This window comes from Gavialis gangeticus, unplaced genomic scaffold (assembly GCF_001723915.1).
Source record: "Gavialis gangeticus isolate Ggan-Ray unplaced genomic scaffold, GavGan_comp1, whole genome shotgun sequence".
Taxonomy (NCBI): Eukaryota; Metazoa; Chordata; order Crocodylia; family Gavialidae; genus Gavialis; species Gavialis gangeticus.
In genome coordinates, this window is record NW_017729004.1 from 9,437,680 (window position 1) to 9,447,162 (window position 9,483).

Genomic DNA, 9,483 nt, shown 5'->3' on the forward strand with positions numbered 1-9,483 from the left:
GGGTTGTGGGGGTGGCCCACAGCTGCTGCCACCAGCACCACCACCACAAGGGCCAGGGAGGACTGGTGCTGAGGCTGTGCTGGGCTGAGCCCGGTGCGGGACAGGCTGTGCTCCGCCTGGGCCAGGTCATGGGGCCATGGGAGCCCGGTGGCTTCTCCAGCAGTGCAGGTGGGTGGCTCCAGCCACTGCACACATTGTGAGGAAGACAGGAGTGGGGGGCATGTTCTCCCTCTTTGCTCCCTGGTACCGCGCCCCTGATTATCCCACAAACCAGCCCGGCCAAGGTGCTGTCACGGTGAATGGGGCCGCAGCTGAGCCAGGCTTTAGGACACTTGGCACCCAGCGGCTCCTCCAGAGACAGTGCTGGCGAGCCCAGGGGGGCACGTTGCCCCCAGTCTGTGCACAGGGCAAGAGTGGCTGCAGTGGTGGCCTCAGCTGCACCTCTGCTCCCTGCCTTGCTGCAGCTACTTCCACAGTGGTTAGGTGCCATGTGAGTCCCACTGTGGGGCAGGCTGGGCAGCAAGGCACATGTGTGTGACATGGGGCTGGGTGTGCGGGGGTGGCATGGGGCTGGTTGGGGGTGGTGCGCAGCATGTGGCTGGGTGTGTGTATCACGTGTGGCGTGTGGCTGGGTGTGTGGCAAGTGGCATGTGGCTGTGTGTGTGCATGTGGCGTGTAGCACATGGCTGGGTGTACATGTGTGGTAGGTGGCTGGGTGGTTGGGTGTGGGTGGCATGTAGCTGAGTGGGTGGGTGTGGCATGTAGTGTGTGGTTGGGCATATGGCTGGGTGTGTGTGGTGTGTGGCTGGGTGTGTGTGGATAGGTGTGTGGAGTGTGGCTGGGCATGTGGGTGGGTGTCTGAGGTGTGGGGAGGGCACACGGGGCTGGACACAGAGGGGGTGGTTGGGAGGGTTGTGCGTGACCAGATGCCAAGTGGCAGCAGCACAGGGAAGTGGGTGGCAGCGCTCTCTCCCCTCCGCCCGCCCGTCATTTTGCATGCCTCAGTTTCCCTGACCAGCTTGTCCACAGGGAAAAGAGAGGTTAACGGTGTTTGAAACCAGAGCTGTAGAGCGCTGCTTGAGCGCTCTGATAGTGGGAAATGGGCCATTAGGCAACAGGGAGCTAGTTTGCTTGTTTGGACGCATATGGACTCAAGACCAGCACCAGAAGAGACTCCATGCTGCTTCTGATGCCAGGGAAGGACAATGCAGAGAGATCCTCTTGAAAAAGGAGCTGCTCAGAGACAAAGAGGATGGAGAAAGGCAGGAGAAGGGGAGCCTGGAAGGCTAGAGAGTACCACCAGCACTGTGTTGTCTTTTACAGACTGTCTGGGGAGTTAGCTTAGGCATTATGGCTCACGGACTCTGCCCTCGGCTGACCAATACACGTTGCTTTTGCTTGCGAAGAGCTGACTGCTTCACTTCATAGGGCTCTGAATGCCTTCAGTCTCCTCAAAAATGTAAAGTCCCTCCCCAGCAGTGGAGCCAGAAGGGAGCTTTCTTAGGAGGGCCATGGGTGATCATGGAAGGCAAGTACCAAAAGGCTGAGCGTCCAAGGAGGAGCCCGGACATCATCTTCTGTAGAAGCTACGCCAGAGCTGGCTTCAGAGGGTACCCTCAGAGGCCATGTAAGGCTGGGGGTCCCGGGCACGTGCTTCCCTGGGGAGTCTAGGGGCAGGCACTGGGGATAAGCCCTGAGCTGTCCTTATATTGCAGACTATCAGTTCAATCTACCTTGTGTCCAACCAGGGCAAGTCTAATTAAAACAGTATAGCTAAAAACAGCGTTCAGAGCGTGGGATGTACCCTTCAGAAAGAATAAAGTGTATGATGGTATATTTGCCTTCGAGTCCTTCCAAGGTCTTCCTGGGGTTTGCAACCCCTTCTAGTGGCCTGGCATCACATCTGACAGGTTTCCACAAAACACTTTTTACTTGCAAACCTGAGGGATGCGAGAAACTCCAGCAATTTGTAATTCAGAGGAGACCCTTCAAGAAAAGTCTGAGTGTGCAGACTGTGTGCATAGATAGCTCCACATATGCGAATTCCCTGCACAGAGACAGACTGAAAACCAATTCCAGGAAAAAGACGTGTCGGGACTGTAATGCCTGCAAGTGTCAACAAACATGGTCCCTTATAATAAGAACGTCTTCCTAAATAAGGATCGCTTGCCACCAGGACATTTAGGTGGGTAGGATGTCCCTTTACACAACCTCTGGATAACCGCACACTTGAAACCTATATTTTGTTACCATCTTGAGACTGGCAGGCCATCTTGTGAATGGGCACAATGGCATCCAAGCAGATAGCTAGGAGCACTGGCGTGCCGGTAAAACCAGTGAGCTAAGCAAGTCTGAGTGTTAAGGGGTCTGGGGACTGCTAAATAGCAGCCTGCTGGGAATTTCTGCAATGATGACTTAAGGGATATGCCACTGCCACAAGAGATCAGGGATGGATTAACTCTAAAAATTAAAAAATAGTTTCTAGAGCCCCTTAATGTTGAGCTCTCAGCCAGGGTAAAATAGGATTATTAGTATTCGGGGGAGAAGGCAGAGATGCCTTAGGATAAACCTATTAATCCCCAGCAGCTCTCTGCTGCACACGTGCTTACTCAGCCTGCTTGGCAGTTCACGGCGACTAGCCTGCCTGAGCGTAGGGGCTACATTCACAAGACTGCTCTTGAAAAGCAAGAAGCATTGTCTGTCCTTTAAACCCAGGAACTGCTATCCAAAAGTGCAGTATTACGGCCCTCGAGCAATTACACAGGGCATACTTGCAGCATGCACCCAGGGTGGGCAGCTTTCTGTTCCTAATACCCTCTCAGTCTGCGAAACGAGATTAAATTATTTTTTTTAGTGTTACCTTTAGTGTTACTCCCCTTCTCACCCCCCTTTCCGCTTACAAGACTCCACACTGCGACCGCCTGAAGTAAATCCAAATCTTCTGTTGCTCTGAACTGCACCAAGCACACAAGTGTCTCGTGAGAAGCAAAGGGTCTTGCTTTCCACGTCCATAAGTCCCCTGATTTTGTGAGGAATTAGCTCCTCGGCATAAATTAGAGGAACCCAAATGGGCTGTCCCTAGCAACCAGGGATTACCGGGGTGTAAGGATCCCTCAGACGTGCCTGTTCCCCTCCCCGAGGAATGTCCCCTGCATTCAGGATTAGGAGCAGTATAAATAGAGCTGACAATATAAAGTATTAAAAATGTAATACATAATAATACATTATATAAATGTAAATAATAGAAATATGCATATATAAATAAATCAATCAAAGCTGTTTATAAATATAAATCGGCTGACAATATCAATAAATAGAGCTGCCAGTATAAATAGAGGTGACAGCTGGACATCACACAGGGATTTTCCCAGACCCATTATAGCTTCGTCGCTCTGCAAGAACAACCGAAGCAGCTATGGTGGGGAGGGGTGAGAGAAAAGGGCAGAGTTTGGTCCTTTTGCCATCATTGCTCCTCAAAGGATATGGACTCACCCGAGCTAGAAAAGTATGGGTCTTGGACATAATTGCAAGTTTTTCCCTGCCAGTCTGCGCTAAGAACTGGGAAGATAAAGCTGCTCATTCACAGCAGGAACCAGAAGAACTTATAACCAAAGGGAACACGTGGGATTCCCCATCGGGTGAAAAGCTACTTCCCTTGTCATCTGACGTGTGGGCGACGTCTTCTGAGCACAGCCATGGCAATCGGGCACCTCTGAATCCTAACTTGGACTAAGCCCGTTCTAATGCCTTATTAGCCAGCGATTTATGTGTGTAGCTGGAGCGCCTTGGTACCCCATCTGAGAGCAATGCCTCATGCACTTTCCAAACAGACAGTTACTGCCTCCAGATTTATCATCTAAACTGGGCACAACTGGTACAAGGTGGGCAGGGGAAGGGACACAGTGAGGTGAAGGGACTTGTCCTCCTTCATGTGACGGAGGTCGGTGGTGGAATTACGAGCAGGACTGAGATCTCCCACTTGAAAGACCTCTGCAGCAAACCATACCGTCTCCCATACAAAAGTTTTAAAAGAAATATAATCAAAAGGCATGTGGGTTGGGTTTTTTTTCTATTAACCTGGCATGAGAGCAGCCACAGAGAGCGCGGGAATGGAAGAGTTATATAAGTATCAGATGCAGAGAGCAAATACACCAAGTTCCTTCACGTGAGCGAGAAGTCTAGCTCTCACATGGAAGGACACAGATGACTTCCTCAGATAAGTCGCACCAATTAGGGTAGTTTAAGTGATGTTCTTCAGAATATGAGACATTCTCTCAAATTGTTTTTCTCCAGCTTAGTGAGCAAGGATATCGCTACTTTTGATCCCATCTCAGGTGGAACAGAAACAGAGCTTTTTTTGGCTAGCATATTTATCAGCTGGGCGTTTAAATAGAGTAGATGGTCTTGTCCAGGGGAAGGTGCAATACTTTTGGTGATCAGAGTGCCTACACAATTGGCTGGGAATGAGAAAACAATTCGCCGCTTCCAGGTTTATTGTTTTAATATATTTCATTTGTGAACCCGTTGAAAAATCAAGCTGGCTGATCTGAAGCGAGGCTGGAGAAAGCAGGAATTTCTTGCATAATTTATGTCTTTAATGGCCTATAGGTCTGCTCGGCTCAAGCCGTTGCTGAACAGTGAGAGCAAGGGCTGCAGAAAGAGAAGTCTTGCCATACCACATGAATAAATAAACACGAAATAATTTACTTCGGTTATCAATTAAAAATAGACTCGTTGTTCATTCCCAGCTTGGATGCTTCCTGGTTGTTTTATTTTAGACTCACCTCGAGACTCGGAGGCGGACATGAGCTAAGAAGGAATTAGCCTGGCAGATGTTTATCTTGCCAGCTGTCTCTTCCATTCCTGCAATGTGATGCTGCGAGTTAGCTCAGCCTGGATCTCCGTAACGAGCAGCTTCAGCTTTGTCACAACACCCTCTGCATGGGTTGGAGGTTCATCCAAAGTCCTCTTGCTTCCCTGGGCAAAAACCCAGAGCCTGTCATACACATGGGTGAATCCCGCCAGGAAAGACTAAAGCTAATGGAAAAACATTCCCATCATTCCCATACCGATGACAAACATCAGTAGCCCTGCAGAGTAGGTCTGCATCCCAGCAGCACGTGCCCAAGCACAGCTTGACCACCCATTGCCATGCACGTGGTCCAAGACCAGAACAATGCCGGTGATGGCACTGCAGAGTGTCCCAAGATCTTGGGCTCCAGCATGCTTGAGAGGTGTTTCCTGGGGACAACCAAGACATTTGACCTCTTTTTTAGCCGCACAGGGTGAGTTTGCACTGTGGTGGCACAATGTCCCAGTAGTCACTCCCAAGCTCACCCTGCTTTCCTAAGCCAATCTATTCAATATGAGGCTTGGGGTAAGAAATGCAATTGTGAGACCATGTCACATTGTATAAAGTCCACCCACAAGATACTTTGACCCAACTTTTGTCTCTTTTTTGGTAGTGACTGAGCTTGCCTGTAGAAGGCCCAAGGGATCCAAGCTGTCCCTGTGCCTGGAGCCCAAAAGTGCTAAAACGAGGCCTCCTCCCCCAAGGTCTGAGGGGGTAGGGGTGCAGCCCTGTTCACAGGGTGTGGGGGGAGGCCTTCCCAATAGTGCCAAGAGCATCTGGACCCAATGATCTCACAAGGTCCCTTCCAGCCCTAATGTCTGTGAAATCTATGAAATCCTCCATGTCTAACATAATATCCCCTTCTTATAGACAGGGGGTTAGCTGTGTTCATCTGAAGTCAAGCAGATAGTAGGGCAGGGTGGCACCTTAGATACTTAATCAGGTTGTGTAGGCAGTGGCCTGCTTCCTCACATGCTACCATCTGATGAAGCATCTAAGGAAGTATGCTGTTGCTTATGAAAGCTTTATGACTTGACACTCTGAACGAGTTAGTCTGTAAGGTGCCAAGCTGCCCTTCCTTCTGCCTTTTACTGTAGAGTTGAAATCAGATCCTCTGGTACCTGATTATGGCACACAGAACATAAAAACATAACTTCTAATTTTCTTATATATTCATATGATTATGGTGTTTGCCTACTGGGGAGGCATCCTTCCTAGAAGGGTGAGCTGAACGAAGCGGTGTTTTCCAGCTTCACAGTAGATAAGGAAGCATCTTTTCATAACATCCTTCCAGTGTCCTTAAGACTTTCTTGTATGTCTTTCTGTTCCAAAGTAAAGAGGAGAGCCAGGTACCTCCTCCTGCAGGATAGGCCAACTCATTTGGGGTTTTTTTGCAACATTTGTACTTAAATCAGGAAGCTCCCCTAAGATTTTGTTTGAGGTCCTTTCCATTCTTGTAGCATATTCACATGGTAAATTTGTTTTTTGAGGTTCCTGTCAGGGAATGGACTGGGGGCATGAATTCCTCAAGATTTCAAGGCGGCCTTGCTACTCAGCTGACAGTTTGCTTTTGTAAGACAGATGGGAACAGGCACGATGCTAATTGTTCCAGTGCAAATTCCTTTCTTCTGAATTTATGATTACATTGGATCTTTTGTTTGTTTTTTTTATTCTGGGATTAATTATCTATTCTCTCTATTGATTTGGTTTTATTCTGCCCCATCTCTCTCACTATGCAGTTGTTGCTCGTCAGCTACAGTAGAAGTCAGAATCTTACTGATGCCCAAGTCAATTCATATAGGCAGCCACTTGCAACTGTGTTAATCTTTTTGCAGCCTGTATTTTAAGACCGTAGGTCCCAACGTAGCTGTTTAATGACTTCAGACACAAAACTTGTCCCCTGGTCTGTTAAAATTGCCTCTGTGACCCCAACCTATGCACATATCAAGACTAAAGCCATAAAAACTTGGTGGCTTTATAAGTATCTCAGGGAAAAGAAGTCTAGATATCAAGTTGGGTAGTCATTCACCACCAAGATAACAGCAGTCTTGCAAGTGACTTCCAAAGGACCTGCTATGTCCATGGCTGTTAGAGAAGAATTGCCATTACTGGGTGATATGTCTGGTTGGTCTTTTCCTTTCCGGGGCTACTTTCTGCCATATAAGACTGCCTCTGAGATAAATCTGCTCTTGTTGATACATGCCAGACCAGGCATCCTGGCCCACCATGCAGTAACCTTTAGACTGGAGCCCTGTGCGAGCACACTTAATTAAACATATTTCATAGCTTATCTCAACCATCAATTTAAAACATAGTGCATGTCCATTTCCAGCTCTGGTGCTTCCTCTTTGCTGTATTTTAGAATCAGCTTGAGACTCACAGGCGGACATGATTTAGCAAGGAATTAGCCTGGTAAATATTTATTTGGCTGGGGCTGTCTAATTTCGTTCCTGAAATTTAATACTCTGTGTTGTCTAGGTCTGTTCTTTTCTTCTTTTTTTAACGAACAGTCTAATGGATTTAGGTTTTTTATCAAGCCAATCAGGGAACAATTCCATAACGCATTAGTGGACTGTTTCTGATTTATCCTTTGGTTTTGTATAATAAATTATATGTATATATACAGATAAGTAATCACTTAATCAGTTGGTAGGTCAGCCAGAATGCCTTGCAACTGAGGCTAGTGCTATAATGTCCTTACAACAATGCGGGCTGATCACAGTGGTATCTTTAAAACATATGCCTGGATGTTTATGATAGGCCCTAATTCATCAACGCATTCCAGCACATGATTAAGGATCCAGGTTATAACTCTGGCGCATCACTTGTAAACAGTGAATATAGGGAATAGAGCCTGGAGGTTAAGAGCAGGGGCCCAGGAATTAGGGTGACTGGGTTTCATTCACCTAGGGTTCAGTATAACTTTGGGGTCAGTTACTCCAATGACATGCCATGCCTCTGTTTTCCTTTGTACAACATGGGATAATGGTAATGGTCGTGCAAGAATGACACGAAGTTAATTACTTAATATACATGAAGTTCTAAGAGATCTTCAGGATCAAGAATCTGAGGTTCAGTGCCACGAACCCCTCTCCCTCCCCACTCCCTCTCCCTCCCCGCCCCTTTTGCACCTTGGTTTATTTCTACAAAACCATCCATAGTCCTTATTTGCAAAGCTGGAAGAGTTGTGACTGGCACTAGGAGCACAGAGGCCTTTGTTCCTCTCTGATGACTGGGGGACTTAATCTATCATTACTGGATGCATCTACCTGCACATTAATGTGCCGCAGTCATTACTGGATGCATCTACATGGGCATTAATGTGCCATAGTCATTACTGGGTGCATCTACATGGGCATTAATGTGCCATAGTCACAGCGCATTAAATTTAGGACCTGCAATAACAGGGAATAACTCAATGCACGGTAACTGGGGCTCTCGTGCAGGCCGTTTTAGTGATACTAATGCGCAGTACACTAATTCTACTGTGCATGAGTGCAGTATTATGGCTTTTGCCGTGATGCATTCATGCATAATAGATTAATTCAGTTTGCATTTAGTGCCCCCTGCCAGCTAGGGAGCTCATTTTTGACACCCCTGATAGCAGGCCATGCTTTCAGCTGGGAAGGCTCTGAGTTGGGCCAAACATGCTTGAATTCATCTGGATAAGTATTTCAGTCCCCAGCTCCTTGGCAAAGCTATTTTTATTTTATTTTATTTTATTTTGCCAATGGTTGTTTAACACAATCCAATTCATGAATAGTCTATGGAGCAGGAGCTAGGATTTCCTTTCCTCCCGGGTGAGAGCTTTCACCCTTCCTACCCTATAGATGTTTTGGATGCTCTCCTGGGAAGTGGAAGAGGTGAGGTTGAATCCCTTCAGTGAAGAGGATGTAAACCCCCAGCACTTCCCTGGGCAAGTGGTCTAGGATATTAGGCAAAAGCTGTGATCTACAACCACCAATCAGCTAGGTCCCTGCTCTCTGTGTCTGTAGTTCCCTGGGTCCTCCTTCTTCCCTTCTCTTAAAGCTGGGCACTATATTTGCCCTTTCCTAATCATCCAGGGCCTCTTCCCAATTGCCACAAGTTGTCAAAGATAATGGCCAGCAGCTCTGCAATCAAACCAGCCAATCACATCAGCCAACCTTGCCTAAAACAGTCACGGTATCTTGCTAGGGAGCAGGAGGTTTTGAATTGACGCTTAGATCCAGACTCACACTGAAGGCTGCCTCCACTTACACCAGTTGTAGATGGGATCTGGGTCATTTGAGCTGGGGAGTAAAAGGCAACCAGATATAATGCTAGCTATATCACTCCCTTTTGTGCCAATGGTTACAGACACTTGTGTACCTTACCCATGAAACCCTGATGGGTCACCTACATTTGAGAGGCACTTTGTCTTTGACCTACCAGTATTAAATCACCAGCCTATACAGAACACATTGCAATTGCTTATTCTTCCACAATCTCCTCTTTTCATATGGGCTTCTGAAGAGTAGTGGTGGCTAAGGGGCATTTTGCTAAGGGACAAATTGTACTGAGCAAAAACATTTATGTTGTGTGCTTGGTATCATCTTAGAGCTCTACTTATCATTTGACTAAAATGAACACATTGTTTCTTTTAGTCCTTA

General features: G+C 47.3%; 1 long non-coding RNA gene across 1 annotated transcript; it reads left to right on the plus strand.

Moving 5' to 3' along the window:
• Window positions 1-1,738: 1,738 nt before the first annotated feature.
• LOC109291477 lies at window positions 1,739-8,269 on the plus strand. Its single transcript, XR_002095853.1, has 3 exons — window positions 1,739-1,753; window positions 2,315-2,321; window positions 8,184-8,269. It is a non-coding gene; the product is annotated as an uncharacterized LOC109291477 (long non-coding RNA).
• The last annotated feature ends 1,214 nt before the right edge of the window (window positions 8,270-9,483 follow it).